This window comes from Hibiscus syriacus, unplaced genomic scaffold (assembly GCF_006381635.1).
Source record: "Hibiscus syriacus cultivar Baekdansim isolate YM2019G1 unplaced genomic scaffold, ASM638163v2 tig00111095_pilon, whole genome shotgun sequence".
Classification (NCBI taxonomy): domain Eukaryota; kingdom Viridiplantae; phylum Streptophyta; class Magnoliopsida; order Malvales; family Malvaceae; genus Hibiscus; species Hibiscus syriacus.
In genome coordinates, this window is record NW_024062980.1 from 10,553,735 (window position 1) to 10,574,870 (window position 21,136).

General features: G+C 33.6%; 2 long non-coding RNA genes across 2 annotated transcripts; one reads left to right on the forward strand and one right to left on the reverse strand.

Annotated features, from left to right (window-relative positions):
* Positions 1-6,096: 6,096 nt before the first annotated feature.
* Positions 6,097-10,480, reverse strand: LOC120152711. The gene is made up of 3 exons (XR_005518710.1): positions 10,237-10,480; positions 6,839-6,841; positions 6,097-6,109 (listed from the first exon to the last, which is right to left on the reverse strand). It is a non-coding gene; the product is annotated as an uncharacterized LOC120152711 (long non-coding RNA).
* Positions 10,481-11,426: 946 nt separating this feature from the next.
* On the forward strand, positions 11,427-13,067 carry LOC120152704. The gene is made up of 3 exons (XR_005518708.1): positions 11,427-12,087; positions 12,161-12,227; positions 12,335-13,067. It is a non-coding gene; the product is annotated as an uncharacterized LOC120152704 (long non-coding RNA).
* The last annotated feature ends 8,069 nt before the right edge of the window (positions 13,068-21,136 follow it).

The window sequence follows — 21,136 nt, forward strand, 5'->3', positions numbered from 1 at the left end:
AAAGTATTTTGCATGTATTAAAAAAATTAAAGGAAAATTTCGAGTAGTTTACCCGAGGGAAAGCCAAACTGTCCGATCGGGGCTGATTCGTGGTGGCATGAGTGAAGGAATGTCGAACGTCAAAACATATTTGGGGTAATTTTTGAGTGATTTTTGGGGTTTCTAGCCTAGGATTTGGGTTTAGAGAAGTAGATCTAGGCTAGAGGAAGGTTTTGGTGTGATTTGGGAACATTTTCGATTTCCAGCAACCGTGCACAGTGGTCGGAGCGGCCGGCTGGTTGGGAGAGAATTCTCCTATTCTCTCTCCTCTTTTTTTTTGGTTTAGGGTGAAAATGAAAAAAAATTAAAAGGTGATATATATAGAGGATATTAATGGGAAAATTACATCTTAAAACCCCTGAAACTTTGTTGTGTTTTTACGTTTTTATCACTGTAGGGACCAATTTTGTTATTTCACCAGTTTACTATACATGTTTTAATTATTTGGTAAATTTTTTGTTCCTGTCCCTCTAATTTTAGCGTGTTTTAACATTTTGGTCATTGGACCTATATTTTTTGTTTATTTTAATTTTGGTTTGCATTTTTTATTTTATTTTAATTTAGTCCTTATTAGTCTTAATTTAGCTTCTCAGTTTTAATTTCTTGTATTTTGGTCCCTGTTTATTTTTATTTAGTTACTTTATTTTGATTTCTTGCAATTTAGTCCTTACATTTAAAGTTTATTATATTTAGATCCTTGAATATTTTAATTTCCTTTATTATTTTTATTTTTTATTTTATTCAATTTTAGTATTTATTTAATTTATTTTGTAATTTTATTTCTTAATTAGGATTAATATTTGAATCAAAATTAGAAATTAGGATAACACTATAGTTTAATTAGGGGAAATTCGAATCGAGTTTTCGCATTATACAACTGAATACTCAAATCAATTATTCGATTAAAATCAATTAATGATTATTATTTTCTAAAAATTTTAGTTTAATAATTAGGTTAGCCCCTTAACTTTAGAAATGACTATTTAGGTCCTTAGATTTTTAAATCTTTTAGATCCCGGTATTTTAGTTCTTTGACATTTTAGTCCCCAAACTTCGATCAGAACTTTATATTGACATAATTAAATAGGTTAAATAGAGCCTCCATTTTAATTCAGACTTTAAATTAGTCTCTTAATTTATGGGATAATTCGAAGTGGCTCTCGCTTAAAAGTTCAAGGGACCATTTTGGTTATTCTATTTAATAATTAATTAAAATCAAATATGATTAATATTAGAGCCTACGTTCTTAGGCTCGAGCCCCTAGGTTCTTTAATTTTCATAATTTGACATCGTAGGTTAGAAAAAGCCTTAACGTTTTTAGTATAATTAGGATTAAATAAAATTTTGGCTTGATTCCATTGTTTTTAAAACTTAAGACATTGTTAACTTATTAAGGAGTTAATAGTATATCATCCGCAATCGTGCTCAGGAGGTGACTACTGGTAATTCCTTAAATAAGTCGACATCCTTTTCAAAACCACATCATGTTTTCTAAAAACGAGGCAATGTTCGGTTATTAGACACAATAGTTGATCTCCCGCATTTACGCTCGGGGGCGAATGCTATCGATCTCGATAAACGAATATCCTTTTCAAACTCTGCATCCTTAATGATTTCTAAATTAAATAAAGATCGAACTAAAATTTTCCAATTTTAAATATAAGGTAATCAACTAGGTACCAATTTTTGGGCACTTGTGGGGTGCTAATCCTTCCCCACGCGTAACTGACTCCCGAACCTGATTTCTAGATTTTCGCAGACCCCAAAACTCAATATTTTGATAAAAACAAAATGTTTTATTAAAATCACTTAGATTTTATGGTGTTCCAATCGCACCTTAACTGATTGGTGGCGACTTCTCACATTTCAATAAATTTTTTCAAAAAGAAAACCCCTAATTCAGTATCGACTTTTCCCCGCCCGAGTGAAAAACGGCAATATACAATTTGATTTTTCCAAAAACGAGTAGTTAAAATTATCTTGAAAACTTGTATAATATGAAAACAACTATATTTAAAATAATGAATTCACATAATAGTTAATTTTATTTGAAAAAATAAAATAAAAATATCTAAAATAAAATTATAAATTTAATTTTTAAAATGATAAAATATTTTATAAAAATATTCATATATTTATTTATTTATATTTTATTCTTAAATAAAATAAAAAAAATTCTAATTTACTATTCAGTATTAATAACATTTCAAGTTAAATATTAATTTGATTAGAAATATAATAATTACATAACTTGATTTAATAATTAAACAATTGATCCATTCTATAATGGTTTTGTGGCTGGACGATGGAACTCTTTGTATACAGTGATAAATTGAGAGGGAGGTAGTCGGGTTATCATCCCTTTAAAAAATTTATTTTCCCCCATATAATTTAGATTATTTTTTATTTTTTTATTAAATATATATATTTACCTTCTAAATTTTTATAAATTTATTCATCTAAAATTTTATAACGTCATTTCTCTGACATAAAAGTACGTATCTATTCATACTTATATAGGAAGGTAAATCATGTATAAATTAACACTGGTTACGAAGAAATGAACTTTTATAATATTTTTATCAAAAACATAATTTGATGATCAAAATAGCAAAAAGATAATAAGTCGACTACTGATGTAATTTATCTTTAAAAAATTTTGATAAAAATTACTAATGTTATTCAAAATAGAAAAATCTTAAATTACAATAAATATTTACATAATTAAAACAACTTTCTATAATCATTTAAAAAAAGTAACAATTTCATATCGCATAAAAATCATATAAGAAAATATTAATACATAACCAACAAACTCAAAGAAAAATAGATACAAACAGATATGATTACATTGATAAACGAACAAAAAAAGAGTATCAAACTACTAAAGACTATTGACAAACGACACATCAGAATCGAATGACATGAAAAGCTATCTATGAACGCATAACGGGTATCAAAATCTAATTTGATGGTTAATCAACAATATAACAAACAAACATTATATTTATCAGTCTTGGTGATATTAAATTAACCATTAGAAAAATATAAGTGAAAACAATGACTAAAGGACCGAAAAACGTGCCAAACGATAAAAAAAAATGTGTCATAAAATCATATAAAAACGTATCATTCAAGCAAATTTATTAAAAAATATGATATAAGAAAATAAAAGAAGAATAAAAAATATCGACGATTGATAATAAATATTAAAATTAACACCGCCGTCGATCAATAAAGACCAAAAGAGAAAAAGACTGTTTACTAATGAGAGAAGATTAAGATAGAAAAAGAATATTATCTTCAAAATTATTTTGATTCACATCAAAATGTTGTATATGTATAAAATATGATTATAAATACATAAATGAGTATATAATATTTTTCTATATGTTTAAAAGAAAACAAACAAATAAACAGTCCATGTTGGGTTGGCCATTCCACAATCATTCGTGCAAATCAAATTAAAAACGAAATAGACGTATGCTTTTAATGGGATTCAAAGCGCTTTTTCATATAAAAACAAAATTAGTTTTATTACTTTGGAGGATAGAACAAAAGGCATTGACTTGGGCTCTCGTTTGATTGGGACTGAGTTCGTTGATTTTTATTAGAGAAAATAACTTCAGTGACCAAAAATGTCTTATAATATACGATTTTAATCAATTTTTTTTGGATTTGCCAAAATGACCAACTAAATCGCAATGCGATCGATAATTCGCAACGCGATCTCCGGTATCGCAAATCAGTTTCCAGATTCGCAACGCGATTCTGACTATCGCATTGCGATTTTCCAAATTCGCGTTGCGATTTTCCGAAATCGCAATGCGAATATGTAAATCGCAATGCGATTATGACTATCGCAATGCGATTCTGACTATCCCAACACGATTCTGATTATCGCAACGAGATTCTGACTATCACAACGCGATTCTGACTGTCACAACACTGAATTTCAAATTCGCAACAGGTTTTAGTTTCGCAACACAAATTGTTTGGGTATATAACTACGCAGCAGAAGCAACTCATAACCTAAATCCCTAAATCGCAACTAATTCTATCTCCATCTATCACTCTCTCCGGCGATATCCGTTCCTATATCCAACGACATCCTTCCCCATCCGGCAATAGGTTTTAGTTTTGCAGCTCGTTTGTTTAGTAAATTAATTTACAATAATGAAATCATCTAATGTTGATCATGTTTGGATAGATTTGTGTTTTGGAGGGTCATGGGAGAATGTTCATGGTGTTTTACAATATATGCCTTTACCCATGAATATTCAACTAAAACTATCATTAAAAAAGTTAACTTATGAAACTATAATGTTACGTGTTGCAAATAAATTGAATTTAGAGCCCTTAAGTGGATTTAGGCTATCTTATTAGAGAAAAGGTAAAATTTATTTGTTAACCGACAATGAAGATGTTGAACGATTCATTGCTTACATTAGTGTTTCGCAAGATGATGTTACATTGTATGTTGTTGAACCTAGAAGTAGTGAAGTTGGGTCAGTAGCGGGTAGTAATCAACTAAGTTTTTCAACCCCAGTTTATGGTGCTCAAAATTTAATGGTTCCACCACAATTTCATCACCAAGCAAATTTTGTTTCACCACATTTCCAATACCAAACACAATCTCAAAACCCACAACCTTTCCCTAATCCAAATCTCAATCAACTTTCAGCACCAAATTCCAGTTTTCGTATTGACCAGTTAGATGATGATGAGCCAACAGAAAAAATTGTGAGTACTAGTCAGTATTCGAAATTTGATCTTGGTCAATACTCAGACTTTGATCTTCGTCAATATTTTGATGATGTTTCAGAAGAACAAACAGACCCTGCGTGTAATGATTTTGATATTGGTCAATACCCGAATTTTGATGATGAAACAGCCGCTGCCGAGGAAGATGTTGTTGATGATAATGAGGAGAAAGTTACGACTGTGAATGAACATGTTGAACATCCATTCTGTAGTTCATATAACCCTGAAGAAAAAAAAGAAAAAGAAGAAATCCCCAAAGAAAAGTCCCCGAAGAAAATGCCACGGGAGTATAACTGGAATATGCCAGAATTACTTCAGATACCGGAAGAAGAGTTGGTAAAGATAGTAGTTGATTGTTACAAAAAAATTATTCGTATCAAGAAAGATGATTGTTTTGATACAAAGGAAGACTTGAAGATAGCTTTGTATACGAAATGTGTGGAAGATGGCTATCAACTAAAAGTTAACAAATCAAGCAAAGATCGTTTCGAAACAAGGTGTATGATTGACAAAAACTGTACGTGGCGTATGATTGCAAAGAGGATAAAAGATTGCAAAATGTTTCAAGTTAGGACTTTTATTGATAAACATACATGTTCAAGAACCCAAGTTTTTCCTCACCATAGACAGGCAAACAAAAATGTGTTGGGTGGTTTTCTGGCTGAGTTAATGTTTTTGAATGGTTGGGTATATCGGAGACATGAAATTATGACTGACATGAATGCTCGGTTCAAGATTAGTATCTCATATTCTCAAGCTTGGAGAGCCAAATGTTATGCCGTGGAATTGTTGAGGGGGTCTCCAGAAGCATCGTTTGCCCAACTGCCGGCTTATTGTCATAATTTAAAGCTGAAAAATCCTGGGTCGGTAACTCATATCAAAACAGATAGAGATGGATGCTTTGCATTGTTGTTTATCGTCATTGGTGTTGCGGTTAGTAAATCAATATAATTTTGTTGACTCATTTTTGTTAGTTACATGCATTTCACATTTAAATGATTATATTTCTTGTGTATATGATTTTGTAGATTCGTTCGTTTATTACTTGCATGCGCCCAATTTTTATAGTTACTGCACTGGTATTATCACACCGTACCTTAGGCTCTCCAGGAAGTGCAATTTTCATTTCATGCAGCACAACCCTTATCCATACAACTTTAGAAGTAGCATCTGCAAGAATTTTGTACTCAGCTTCTGCAGTGGATATGGATACTGCACATTATTTTTTTGAGCTCCATGCCAGTAGATGGTTTCCATTGTAAACACAATACCCAGAAATTGATATTATGTCATCAGCATCTCCACCCTAATTAGAGTCTAAGAAAGCATTAAGCACCATGAATTTTGTTGCTTTAGCTGAAAACCAAAGTCCAGTTTCTAGTGTTCCTCGTAAGTACCTCAGAATACGCTTGACAGCACGCCAGTGTACCTCAGTGGGCTCTTGCAAGAACTATGCAGCTTTGTTAACTGCAAATGAAATGTCTGGCCTCGTATGAAAAATATATTGCAGTGCCCCAACTAGACTTCTATACTGTTGTGGCTTGCTTAACACTTCCCCATCATTCTTACTAAGCTTGGTTGTTGTTGCCATGGGAGAGGACACTGAATTTACATTCAGCATTTGATTCTTTTACAGCAACTCAGTGAGAAACTTCTTTTCATTGAGAAACAAGCCACTATCTGATCTATGCACCTCTATACCAAGAAAGTACTTAAGCTGCCCAAGGTATTTTAAAGAAAAGTTCTCATGCAATGCATGAATTATTTGATCAATCTCCAGCTGGGAACTCCCTGTGATGAGAATGTCATCCACATACACAACCATGTATACCACTTCATGGTCCCCTTGGCGAAAAAACAATGAAGAATTTGCCATTGAAGACTTGAACCCCAAGCTAAGCAAGAATTCTCTTAACTTAAGAAACCAATTCCTTGGAGCTTGCCTTAACCCATACAATGCCTTTTTTAACTTGCACACCAAGACATCTTCATTAGTGGATTGTTCTTCAAAGCCAGGAATCTGTTACATGTAGACATCCTCACTTAAGTCACCTTTTTGAAAGGCATTATTCACATCCACATTCCTTATTTGACAGTGACTTGAAACAACCAATGAGATCAATATGTTTACTGTGTAAAATCATAGCCTGGTATCTGAGAATACCCCTTGGCAACTAGTCTAGCTTTCAACCTTTCTACTGAACCATCAACATTCTTTTTCACCTTGAAGAGCCATTTGCAGCCAATGGCTTTTCTACCAGCTAGCGATTCCATAATATCCCATGTGTTATAATTGATAAGTGCATTGAATGCAGCCATAACAACCATCCTCCAATCATCATCTTTTAGTGTAGCTTGAATATCACTAGGCACTTCTTTGCATTGAATGGAGAAGATTTTTGGCTTAAAAATCCCATGCTTGCTTTGAGTTATCATAGTATGAGTGTTTCTCATTCTAGTATCTTGAGCATTTTCTTGATTTTAGATTTGCTCACTAGAGGCAGATTGTTCATGATCAGAAGAATCATTATCAGTAGATCCATGATCATGAGAAACATCATTAGCATCACCAGTAATTTCAAGATCAAGAGAACTGAGGGTATTACCAGGTACATTATTTATTGTTTTCTCTTCAGATGGCACATCCAGTTCATTGCATGTGGCTGTAGGTTGATCAGCACTACCTGTTCTACTCTTTGATCGGTATTGACATCAATGTTGACAATTGACCTTTGAACAGCCCTGGCATGCTCATGTTGACTGAAAACAACTGGTATAGCTCTTGATCGAACTACCTTATTAGCAACTATACTGTGGGATGTTGTTTTGTGAGCAAAATGAAAAACATTCTCATTGAATACCACACTTCTTGATATATAGATCCTGCCATTTTTATCCATGCACTGATAACCATGATGCATTGGAGAGTAGCCCAGGAAGACACATGCCTTGTATCGGAAATCCAACTTATGTGTATTGAACTCCCTGAGATTAGGAAAACACTGACATCCAAAGACTTGAAAAAATTGTAATCAGGAGGCTTACCATATAGCTTTTGATAAGGAGATATATTACCAAGAATCTTGTAGGGCATCCTATTGATGAGATACAATGCACTGAGAACTGCATGAGACTAGAATGCTAAAGGCATTGAAGCTTGTGCTAGTAAAGCTAAAGTAGTTTCTACTATATGTATGTGTTTCCTTTCCACTACCCCATTTTGTTGTGAGGTATTTGGACATGATTTCTTGAGCTTAACACCAAGTCGATGTGAGACCGTCTCTAGTAATCGAAACTCTAGCTCCTCTATTGTCTGTTTGTAATGCAAGGATAGTTGTTTTAAATTGATTCGAAACTAGAGCAGTAAACATTTCAAAAGAAACAATAACCTCACTTTTATTTCTTAACAAATAAACCCAATTGTTCCTTGAATACAAATCTACAAAACTCACAAAATATCTAAAACCACTAGAAACAATAGGAGCAAGACCCCATAAATCAACTTCTACTAACTCAAATAGTTGTTTGTACACGGTTTGTGACACAGAAAAAGGCTGAACTTTACTTTTTCCCATCTGACAAGTTGTACAAACTTCACTTCTATCTACATTTAGCCTTTTATTAAGAGTTGTCATCACCACCTCAGCTGCAGGATGACCTAACCTTTTGTGCCACAACCAGTACTCATTGGTATCTTTAACGATAGTGTTGTTAACTATTGTTGTTTCTTGCAGAGCTTGGCAGTCAAAGCTGTATAAACCTCCATCAAGCTTTCCTTCCACCAGCACGACTCTTGTGCTTTCATCCTTAACATAACAAACACTTTCATGAAACTCAAAATAAACTAAATTATCTTAAGTAAATTTTGAAACTGATAAGAGATTCTTATTAATTTTTGGAACATATAGCATCTGATCCCTAGAGCCAGTTTTTAAAATGTTTCTACCAATATGAGTAATTGGAATAGTAAAACCATCTCTTAGATGAACCTTACCACTGCCAGTGTAAGCTTGTCTTCTCGAGATAGTAGAGATGGTGCCATTCACATGATGCGTGGCTCCTGAATCAGGAAACCATTTTTCATAGGTCAAAGGATCATTAACCATTAATGCATTAACATGTACATTACCACTTGGCTCAATGGCAAATGAATTTTCATCTCATGCACTAACATTTACAAAAGGAATGTAATGACAGTCATATGCATGGGGAAAGCATGAACAAACATTTGTTTTCATTTCATTAGTCGAGGAACTTTGTTGAGCAGTTACACCTTTGAAGTTCTGATCAAACCTATGTCATCACCTGTCAACTAGATGACCTATCTTTCCACACAGTTGACACTGCTGCTTAGGCCTCCCCTTGTACTTGTTACTTGTAGTATTATTAGGTTTAGAAGCCCCACGATTATTGTAGTGTTGAGCATCTGAGACCTAATTGGTACTATAACGTGTGAAATTTACCCATATTGGAAACCTCAATGAGTCATCAAGGTGTGACTCAGCATCAATAAGAACCGATACCATATTATCGAGAGCAAATGTCTCTCTGCTCGCAATGATCGCATCAACAATTGGTTCATATTGAACTTGTAGACCATTAAGAATGGTGGCGATGTGATCAATATCTAAAATAGGGTTATCACACGTGGCTAAAAGATCACATATTTCTTTAATAGCCATGGTGTAGTTTCTCATAGAGTGAGATCCTTTCTTCATTGATCTAAGGTGACAATGCAAGGTCATAATTTTTGTAGTAGACATCTTGGAATATAACCTGGTGATAGCATTATAGACTGCAGCTATGGATTCAGCACCAACTAACTGAGGTAGAATGTTGGCGTTGATAGTAGAAAGAAGCCAAGAAGCCAAAGAGCTATCTTGCTTGACATAACGCAAATAGGCTGGATTAATGACCTGCTCACCAGCATCGTTAAGAACCAGCTTCACTGGAACCGCCATAGATTCATCAAGGAAACCTTCAAGTTCAAGCCCTCTCATCGTGAGAATCACTTGCTGCTTCCATATGAGATAGTTCGAATCAGTTAAGCACACGTTGATTCTTTTATTAGCAAAGGTATACAAGCTAGCTTCTGTCAACTGCTCATCCTCAGCTATTATCAACATGCCTTGAACCATGACCAATCTCGAAGAAACAAGAGAACTGAGATCCAGAAGACAAGAAGAATAAAGGAAGAGAAACGCACAGAGAAACCGTTTCAAGATCTAATGGAGAATGATACCATGTTAACTATGGAAGAATCTTAGAAATAACAACAAGAAAAATAGTAAGTAACTATGAATGTATTCAAGATCTTGATTACACAAGTTAAGTAGCTATTTAAAGTCTCCCATGAACTGCTGCATAGTTGGTTACAAACGACTACAACCAATTAACCTCTATACTTAACTACTTAACCAAATATGGTTTAACACAGGATTCCCATATTGGCATGCCAGATGCAAAAGTGAACAAACTTGTAAACAATTCTTCAGCTCATTTGAATCCTTGATTCTCGGACAGGTTGATGGATTTTCTTTCTTGCTATCAAGTGATGAGTCTTGTGCATCAACATGGTGATACAACTCAACAGTGAAAATATCATCAAAGGTGATATTTACGATATTGGTGTCTGACATTGCAATTAGACGATACACTTCTCGCAAATTATTAGTCTCAATTGTTTGCAAAAATGTTTGCAAAAATTATTAGGTGATATTTAAGATCTCCAGGTTGCATTGCATCTCTTACGATTAGCAATTTATCTACATACTGGTTAAAAGAAGGAATAATGTTAGACTTGTATTGAAAATCACAGTATTTCTTATCAGAGTGTGGGAGATGAAAGACTAATATGAGCAGCAACAATTCACATTTAACGAAAAAAAGGAATCATTTAACCAAAAATAGCAATTTATTAAGATTATATCAATTAAATCTATATAATATTAATTATACGTTGAAATTCAATTCTAAACATACTAATGAATAGTTTATTTATAACACAATCAACATAAATTATTAATATTATCTAAAAGTGTAAAACATTTAAATTCAAAGTTTTATAAAATATAAATATATAAAAATAAAATTTACTTAATAAAACACAAGGTAAAGAATAAAAAATAAAAAATATGTATGTTTGTTTATTAAAAATAGATTTTTAAAATTATTTTTAGAAAAATTAACTAAACATAGTAAAATATTTTAAAATATAACATTTAAACAATGACAGAAAGTAACCATCTTGTTACATTCTTCTCGAAGTGATTTATAATTACCCTATTTGTACCCTAACTATCACTTCCAAATTTGTACCCTAACTATCACTTCCAAGTTCCCAAATATAAATATCTGAAAGCCAAAATACACACACAAAGGTACAGAGGCTATTAAATGAGGATAGTAAAATTATATTCACTTTTTACTGAAAGGACAGCACCATTGATGTACGGGCTCCGGTATTATTACATTTATATGCATGAATTGATTATAATCGGTTCCATTATCACTACTGTTCACCAATCTCTCTTTTGGAGCCAACTGGCAAATTCGAAGAAGAAAAAGAAAACGAAGAAAAAAGATGATTGAGGAAAGGACAAAAATAGTCCGATTCATTTGGTCTTATCCCACCATACCCTCTTTCTATTCTGTTTATAAACATAACAGCTTTCAAGGGTTTTTGCATATATAAAGAGTATCTTTTATTTTCCATAGAAAAAAAAGCAGTGTTTTATAATGAATTTATCAGCTTCGCAATGTGGTAGTGGTTGTGAATCTGGTTGGACTTTCTACTTAGACCAATCCTCTTGTTCTCAAACTGGGAACTTCGGTGAGGATTATGGGGTGAAAGGAGCAAGATTCGTGGTTGAAGATGATGAAGAGGAGGGCTTATCCATGGTGTCTGATGCATCTTCTGGCCCAAGACAACATTGTTATTGCCAAGAAAATGGCTGCTTCTCTTCTCATCCTTCAACCACTCAAAAACCGGACAAGAAAAGCTGCAGAAACATTAACAATATCAAAGATGATTATAGTAATAATCAACAGCGTTTTTGTCTTGATGATACTGCCAGCTCCCCTGTAATAAGCTTTTCCGTGGCAAGTTTCACAATATCATACAGGCATACACACTAATACGCCTAGTCGGGGTTCATTTGTGACAAAATTAAGTAACAACGGGTGTTTTCCCCTCTCTTTTTGGTGTATTTACAGAAGAACTTCAAGGGAGAAGCATCAGCAGACTTGGACTTTTCACAGGGTTTTTCTGGTACACATTTTAAGGTACTAAATACCAACTATTACCTTCTTTTAAGCAATTTACCTTCCATGATATATGATACATAGTTTTCCGCAGGGTAAATCTGCATCCCAGAAAACACTTGGTTTCATGAAATATGGAAAAACAAGTTCAAAGCATGCAAGTTAGTCTTTTGCTTTCAACTTTGACATAGACATTGAGATTCTTCAGTGGCCTGAAAAAAGAGAAACTTGATGTTAGCCCTATCTTGATATAAATCTCTTGGAACAGGTGGTTTCCAGGAAAGAAGCAGGGGATGACAAAAAGGGTAAACTTCAACAGCTTTTGTCTCAGCTGTCCTGGAAAGAGAAATGGGAGGGATTGTTCTAAAAGAAAAACAAATAGACCTTAGATCTCAAAGGGGACTTTTTTTTAATGTTTTTATTTCTTTGATCATGTCAATGCAGCGGGAAACAACATGAGAACATTAAAAAGAATATCAATTTCTCTCTGTCAATAGGGTTTGTTTTCTCGAGTTTATTTTCTTGACACCACCATGAATGGACCATGTAATTGATGGTGGAATCAGTTGGATAGGGTTAGTACATTTGGTGACTTATGTTTATCCAGATCCGAAAAACAAACATTGTGGGTTAAAGGAAGCAATAGGCAAAGCTTCATTTTTCCAGCCAGAAAAAACACCACTCCATCATCAATATCTTATAGATACAAAACTTCGCTGTTAAAGAAAGATCGGGAACAATGATCGAGCCATCAATGATTCGTAACTTGTTTTTGGCCAATAAAACAAGCATCATCGATCTTTTCAAACTATGAAAATTGTCATTGGAAAGAAGTTGCGTGACAAGAACAGTTCCGGGATTATCCTACTGATGTAGATAGTACGGATTACCTATTATCAAAACGATCACTCAAAGAATCGGGCATGACGGAGTTGGAAGGGATGCTATTTTCTTCTGATACTATATAACAACAAGAATATCTTGCAAAGAACTTAAATAGAAGAGACGAGAATGAAGACTGTATGACTTTATTTCCTTGTACAGTGTAATACATTTGCATGGGTTATATATACAACTAAGCAACTTTGAACCAATTAGTTGTTAATCTAACTAGAAATTTGCTGCTATACTACCCTCAAAAATGTGATTCATAGGCAAACAGTGAGTGCAGTTATTGAGTTTTGTTTTGGCTGATCAGTTTCCCTTTCAAGATTATTAAGTGAAGGTGCTTTTGCCATGCCATTCTCAGAATTAGAACAAGGACTTGGATCACACGAAAAGGACAACCCTTCTGTCCTCTCAATCCTTTTTGTCCTCGTTAACATTAATAAAATAGTATTTTATTTGTATATATCCACTTCTAAAGTTAATGTGAATTGCAAACTACCGACTTGTATTCACTTCTAAAGTTAATGTGAATTGCAAACTACGGACGAGGATGGATATAGGGGTGTTGGGTTAAACTTGTACCTACAAATTTTAATTTTTTTATATTTTATTTATTTTTTATATTGTATATTAATTATCTAATTTCATACTCCCTAAATTTTTCATATATCTTTTAAATTCGTACTCTTAACATAAATTTTTTTGTCCGTCTCAGACTATCAACATAGCCAACAAGACTACAATCAAGACATCAATTAGTCATTAATGAATTGAATAGTATAATACTGTAAAAATAAAAATAATTGAGATTTTTTTTCCAAATTGAACGACTTTATTCTTAAGGATGGAAGACAGATACAATTTCGTGGATTTTGCACCGTACTCGCTCAAATTTGAGTGGAGATGGGTATATATTTAGTGGGTAGTGGGCGGGTGTGACTGTAAAAAATATACCCGTCGCATGCCTGTCCCACATCTTCCCGCCCACTAACTACTCACCGTATAAATTTTGGAACTTTATGAATTTAGGTCTTATTTCAGAGAAATTCTATAAATTTTAAGATTCCATAGGACATGACTTGTAATTTAACTAAATATTAGGGTATAAACATTTTTAGAATTGAAGACACATTTCCCCATCTTAAATAAACGAGTACGAATGAGTAGTGGATAACCAGTTGGATAGTGGGTGTAGGAGTATATTTGAGAATGTACTCACGTGGGAGGATGTATATTTAAATTTTTTACCAATCGTAGGTGGTAGATAGGAAAATATTGAGTATGGAGATGGATGAAAGCGTATACGCACCTATCCCACTTGTTTGCCATCCCTAATTTATTCTTAATATATGTTTCAAATTTTTAATAATTTTAGTACGAGTTAACATTAAATTTTCATAATCAATACAAAATTTGAGTTGAAACTTCAGTAGTAGCTTATTAATCGGTATAAGTATATACATCTCTCAATATCTTAGTACTTAATATTAAACACATAATTATATTAGTGTAAGTATGATTATGTATTTTCAAAGAAATAAAAAATTAAACACAATAAAAATATATATATTATGTTATTTGTGTATAAATTTTATTAAATATATATATAAATTAGAAAAATAGAAAACTATATTAAGTTTTTTGTGTAAAATATAATAAATTATAAATATAATTATAAATTTAATTTATTAACGGTTAACAGTTGCTTAACAGTTTATCAAAATTTGAAACCGTAATCTTAACCGTTAATCATAATTTTTAGCGACTCGGTTAATCGATACTGTTTAGTATTAACAATTCAATTAGTTAACTCATTAAATGCAACGGTTATACCGATTAATGATTACGATTAATAGTTATGAATTTTTTTAACTCCCCTACCTCCCTTCCTCATTTTCCATATTTAATATCTAATACAATAACAAAATTTAACTATTATAAACTAGGTGAAATGTAAGATCCAATTCATAAATCTGGGAAAATATTTAAAAAATATGAAATGATGTAAATACACTTTAAGTGGAGGTGTCAAGCCCCCAAAGGGAGTAAAATCCCTTTAATTGTTTCAAAAATTAGATAAAACTAGAATTTCTTGAGTGAATCCATGCTAAAAAGAAATATTTTTTTTATGATTTAAATTTGAACAGTTGTGTTTGCAGGATACATGTACATTATCAATAGGTTCAATTTTTTTTGAATAAATACTACCTTATAAATTTCCCTACTATTCAAACAACAAGTAATAAAAATGATAATTTTTTACTCCAACCCATAAATAAATTTATAATACGTCTAAATATAATTTTTGCCTTCTCACCAACACTTTGATACATGAACCTGGCTACATCTAATAAACTATGTTAAACAATATTTTTTGGATAAAAAGTGCATTTAAAGATCATTTCTCTGTTTAAACACAAAAGTTAAAGTTTTTTGTTCGTAAAGTTCTTTTAGAGCCAAAAGTATAGTTTAACGGTGGTACATATTTTAAAGATTCTCAATCATTTGACAATAAACGTTCAAATACCTTGTAGTCATTGATGCTAGATGTAACACCTCGAATATTCAGCTAGTAGTTTCGAATGATCCGAATGGGTCTTGGGTGACCTTATTAGGATGCTATGAAGAGTTGGGTTGAGTGTGGTATGGATTGGGCTTGGGTTGAGCCCAAATGTTATTAAAAATGATATTTTTGATTTACGATCAAAGGATGAGGGACTAAGAAAGTGATTTACCCCTGAATTTTTCTTTAGGTTGATTCCCATTTTTATTAGCTTATGTCATCGTGGAGGAAAATCAAGTTTCCTTTATCTTCTTCTCATTTCAAACTCGGTCTGCTTCTCTCTTGTGTCTTGAGAAAAGGAAGCTCCTTTATTGTTCTTTATTCATAGGGCAATTTCAAGAAGGTAAGAATCCTCACTCCTTGAGCTTCCGTTTAAGTTCTTAATCTCAAGGTTTAGCCATGATGGACGTTGGGGAATGTCAGAGGGGTTTTGGGTTTTAAGGTTCTAGAACAATCTCAATCCATTTCTAGAAGGCAAGAATCATGTTTTTACTCATTTTAAGTCTTTAGGTAAGTTAGTAACTTATGCCCTTGCTTTTGGTTAGTGAATGAAGTTAGAGATAGCTCCAAAAGCAAGAACAAGGAGAAGCTTGTGCTTGGGTGAACGTGAAGTGTTCTCCAGTAACTAGGTTTAAGGTAAGACACTCATAACTCGTCTATAATTCTTGTAGATCACAATGCGTAGTTTGCTTGCTTGTATGAGTGTATGAGTGCATAATGGGTATCTTCGTGTTCATGAGGGAAATGGGGTGTTTTGATGTTTCTTATGCATGAAAATGACATATTATGATACCTTTAAACTCTAATAAGATTTAAATAACATTTGAGGGCCTTATGAGGGCTTTAGGTAGGAGTGAAGTAACTCACTCATAAGAAAACATAGTTTTCTATGCTTGGCGTATTGGTACTAGATGAACAATACTGGTACTATTCATCCGAGAGGACAAAATCAAAGGGATTGGTCATGTAGTATCGATACTCTGTTCATAGAGTACCTATACTATTATTTAGGTATCGATACTGAGGCATAGTATTAATACCATCTTTAAGTTTGGATTACTAATACAATTGCATTTATGCTTCTACTACTCATCTTCTTCACTACAACTTACTTTCGGATAAAGGACAAGGGAGTTTTCTCATTCTTTATAATCTTTTTCTTCTTACTTTGCAAACATAGCATTATTTTAATAATGTATGCAATTATACATCATGATGTATCCTATTATAATGTGTGGATGTCATATGACCTGCATTTTATACTTAGGTTGTTAATAATGTATGCATACCTTCATAATTTATAATTTCATTAAGTATGTTTGCATAATAGTACCTCACATCCTTATTCTTAGGCTATGTTATATGTTAGTTATGATTTACTTTCATTCCTAGCTTAAACATAATTATATTTAAAGTTTATATCATTTCTAATCTTATGCATGCTCACACTTAGTTTATCCTAGCTAAATTCCATTATTTATATAGGTTGCAATATACATTTGCATTGTTCCTAGCTCACACACTACTTATGTTATTGTTTTCTATTCATTCATAGGTGAAACATCAAGGGAACATCACTTGGCAGCTTGGCATAGCTCAAAGGAAAGCATGACAGCTCATGGATAGCTCACAATGGTCACAAGCAACTGAATTTAGTTCAAGCACAACAAGGCTAGCTCATGGTTAGCTAAGGAAGTTGTTTAGTAGCTGACATGTAGCTGAGTAGCTGGGAGTGTCACTAGCTAGCTAGCTTGAGCTATCTTAGCTCATGCTCACCTAGCTACCTATGTTGACACCTTGGGCATCAAGCAAGAACCATGAGCAAGCCAAACACAACCTAAAGGGAGAGGTTGTATCCTAATTTGGCATGGGAGAGCACACGCAATGAGCAGCCATGTGCATTCATTAAAATGCCATGTGACTTGCTTCAAATTCAAATTAAAGGAGCCAAAACCAAAGGACTTGTAACCATTCGGCCAAATCATCTCATCCACTCATTTTGGGCGCCAAGTATGAAAGGATTCAAGCCTTTTCAACCAAGCAATTCAAGTCATTCAACAAAGCATACAAAAGGCCGAACTATTGCATCTATTCAGCCAAACAACATCTCCAAAGGCTTTTGAAGAGACTAGCCGAACCAACACCATTATTCAAGCACGAAGGGTTGTATTCTATCAAACAAACACTATGTCCTTTCATTGTAACATCCCTTGGCTGAACCTACTTGTCTATTCGGCCATGGCTTTTCATTTTCTATAAAATACCAATGCCTTGGCACTTGTAAGGCATCTCTTTTTGCTTATTAAATCCAAATGAGATTATTCTCTTATCAATTCCATTATTTATATATGTTGCAATATACATTTGCATTGTTTCTAGCTCACACACTACTTATGTTATTGTTTTCTTTTCATTCATAGGTTAAACATCAAGGGAACATCACTTGGCAGCTTGGCATAGCTCAAAGGCAAGCATGACAGCTCATGGATAGCTCACAATGGTCACAAGCAATTGAATTTAGTTCAAGCACAACAAGCCTAGCTCATGGTTAGCTAATGAAGTTGTTTAGTAGCAGACATGTAGCTGAGTAGCTGGGAGTGTCACTAGCTAGCTAGCTTGAGCTATCTTAGCTCATGCTCACCTAGCTATGTTGACACCTTGGGCATCAAGCAAGGCCATCACCAACCCAAACACAACCTAATGGGAGAGGTTGTATCCTAATTTGGCATGGGAGAGCACACACAATGAGCAACCATGTGCATTCATTAAAATGACATGTGACTTGCTTCAAATTCAAATTAAAGGAGCCAAAACCAAAGGACATGTAACCATTCGGCAAAATCATCTCATCCAATCATTTTGGGCGCCAAGTATGAAAAGATCAAGCCTTTTCAACCAAGCAATTCAAATCATTCAACAAAGCACACAAAGGGTCAAACTATTGCATCCATTTAGCCAAACAACATCTCCAAAGGCTTTTGAAGAGACTAGCCGAACCAACACCATTATTCAAGCATGAAGGGTTGTATTATATCAAACAAACACTATGTCCTTTCATTGTAACAACCGTTGGCTGAACCTACTTGTCTATTTGGCCATGGCTCTTCATTTTCTATAAAATGCCAATGCCTTGGCACTTGTAAGGCGTCTCTTTTTGATTATTAAATCCAAATGAGATTATTCTCTTATCCTTAGTCTTTTGAAGACTTTATCAACTTATCAAGTATCTTATTCTTGTGGCATCAACCTCTATTATTTCCATTGATACTTATGGTTCTTTGATCCTACATCTAGTGGGTCCAAGTCCTATTTTACCACCCATTGCTAAGGCATATAAAGGATGGGTCTATACTTGATAGTATAGGTTAATCTTTAGTCCTTTGCAAGATACTACCATTCACCAATACACCATTTCTTTCATAACCCTTCATCACGCCAAAACCCTTATTATTCTTATTATTCTTTTGTTCATTTAAAATTCAGCCCACCAATTTCATCCTACATCAACCTACAAAGCTGTTCTCTTTTTCAACCATTCACTTACTTGCAGATTCTTCCTTCCTAGATCCACAATCAAGAAGGTACTTTACCTTACATCAATTACAATAGTAAAAAACATGGTAACTCAGGAAGTATCAATACCAAAAAAAACGAAGTATTGGTACTCTAGGTAGAGGTATTAATACTGGGTGAAATTTCTAAATATTGAATCCAAATTTGGTTTCGATACCCATGGGGTACCAATACCCTTAAATGAGAAGTATTGATACTCCACATGAGTAGTATCGATACTAGAAGCTTTATCAAATTCCAAGATCTAATTTGGGTGCCGATACTTGGGCAATATCAATAACATAAGAGAGTAGTACCAATATTACAAGGTTAAGTCTCGATATCATCATGATAAAAACCCTTGAAGTCTGTCTTGTTTAAATGTTCGGGTAAAGGGTCTAAAAGCTGAAAACTCTAAATGATAATAAAAGTTGCAAGTGGAATATCAAATGATTGTGTGATAAGCATAAGCACATTATAAAGTAATATTCCATAAGACTTATGCCTTTTTTTAAAACTCGAGAAACGATGAGGAAACTCGAGATACTCGAATGTATGATGATCGTCTAAAGTCCATGTTTGTGAAATATTCAGATATATCTCCAACACTACCAAGACACTTCAGTATGAGTTCTAATGCACTTTCGTATCAGTATTGAGAAACTTTAGTACGATTTCGGAGGCACTTTAGTTATATGATGATATTGCCACTATAATCTATAGCTCTAAACTACACACGATGATTTGTTGTGATCTATGATTGGCACATTTTGTTACTTCATGACTACACTTGCTAACATACTATTTTGGTGAATGCATGTAGTATAGCAGAGTTTGTGTGACACTAAGGTGTTAGCTCAACGTTCAAAATTGTTTTCGTTCGTAGGTTCTTAGGTTCCAGTCGATGACCTTATCGCCAAGTTATGGATTCTAGATTCCATCGAGCTTCGAAGTACGTCTCAATTATTTTTGAGGGTGTGTACTACATATACCTTATATGTAATTGAGTCATAACTCTATTTTATTTAAACTCGTATATTTTAATATGTTATATTTGGGAGCTTCCAATTTTGTAAACCTTATATGTTTATGTTTGAATTATGAGTTTATGTATGTTGAATATGAGTTATAAGTAATAGTTTTTTTTTTTTTAAAATGGTTAGTCACTCTAGTGGTTTCTTGTAATATTCAAATCCTCCGAATTTCTGGTCGAATTAGATTTGGGTGTTATATTTGATGGTATCAGAGCATCATGTTCAATCTTTCTTAGGACCTATGAGTTAGAGTTAATAAGTTTTAATGAGTACATACATCTAGAGTGTTAATGGTACTTAAATATTTAGAATGACGAAACAACTCCTCTCCGTTCTTTGAATTCCTTAGGATATTGTTGACAATCTCTCTCGTATTTGAGTATGAGCACGACTTCCTTCACTTGAGCCGATATGTGTCAAAGATGGTAGCAATTAAGGACCTTTGTTGTAGAGGTTCAAAAAGGGGTTGTATATTGACATCCTTACCCATCTAGCGGTCGACCCTAGGGTATTTGTTGAGTTGAGTCACTAGGCCAAGGTGATAGAGATAATGTAGAGCATGAGGGCTTGTCTAATGGATGGATATGGATGAAAAAGCCAAAGGGAACCAAATTTTGTTGGATCCTCCCAGTCATCAACCAAGAGGGCCATAGACTCATGAGGAGAGAGTATGTCTCCACCATTGAAATCCTAGATGTCAGAGCAAATTTCAGGACATTTTCAAAGATCAAACTCTCGTAGAAGGCCTTTGTTTCAGTTTTTATGACGAGCATCAGAGGATCCACCAGAGTTTCACGGTCTTCCTTGTATGGGCATTATGATACATGGAATAAGAAAGAGTTTCACTGAGTTACCAAAGGCATGCTTCAGATATAGCTCAATAGAGCACTTTATCAGATATTATTGATGTTATGAAAATGCTATAGCATTCAATGCAAGTTCACGTATCACAAATCAAGTAATAAAGTGGAAAATATGAGAGTTTTGGATGTCGAACCCACAGGGAGTAGAGTGTTGTCATTAGAGTTTTTAA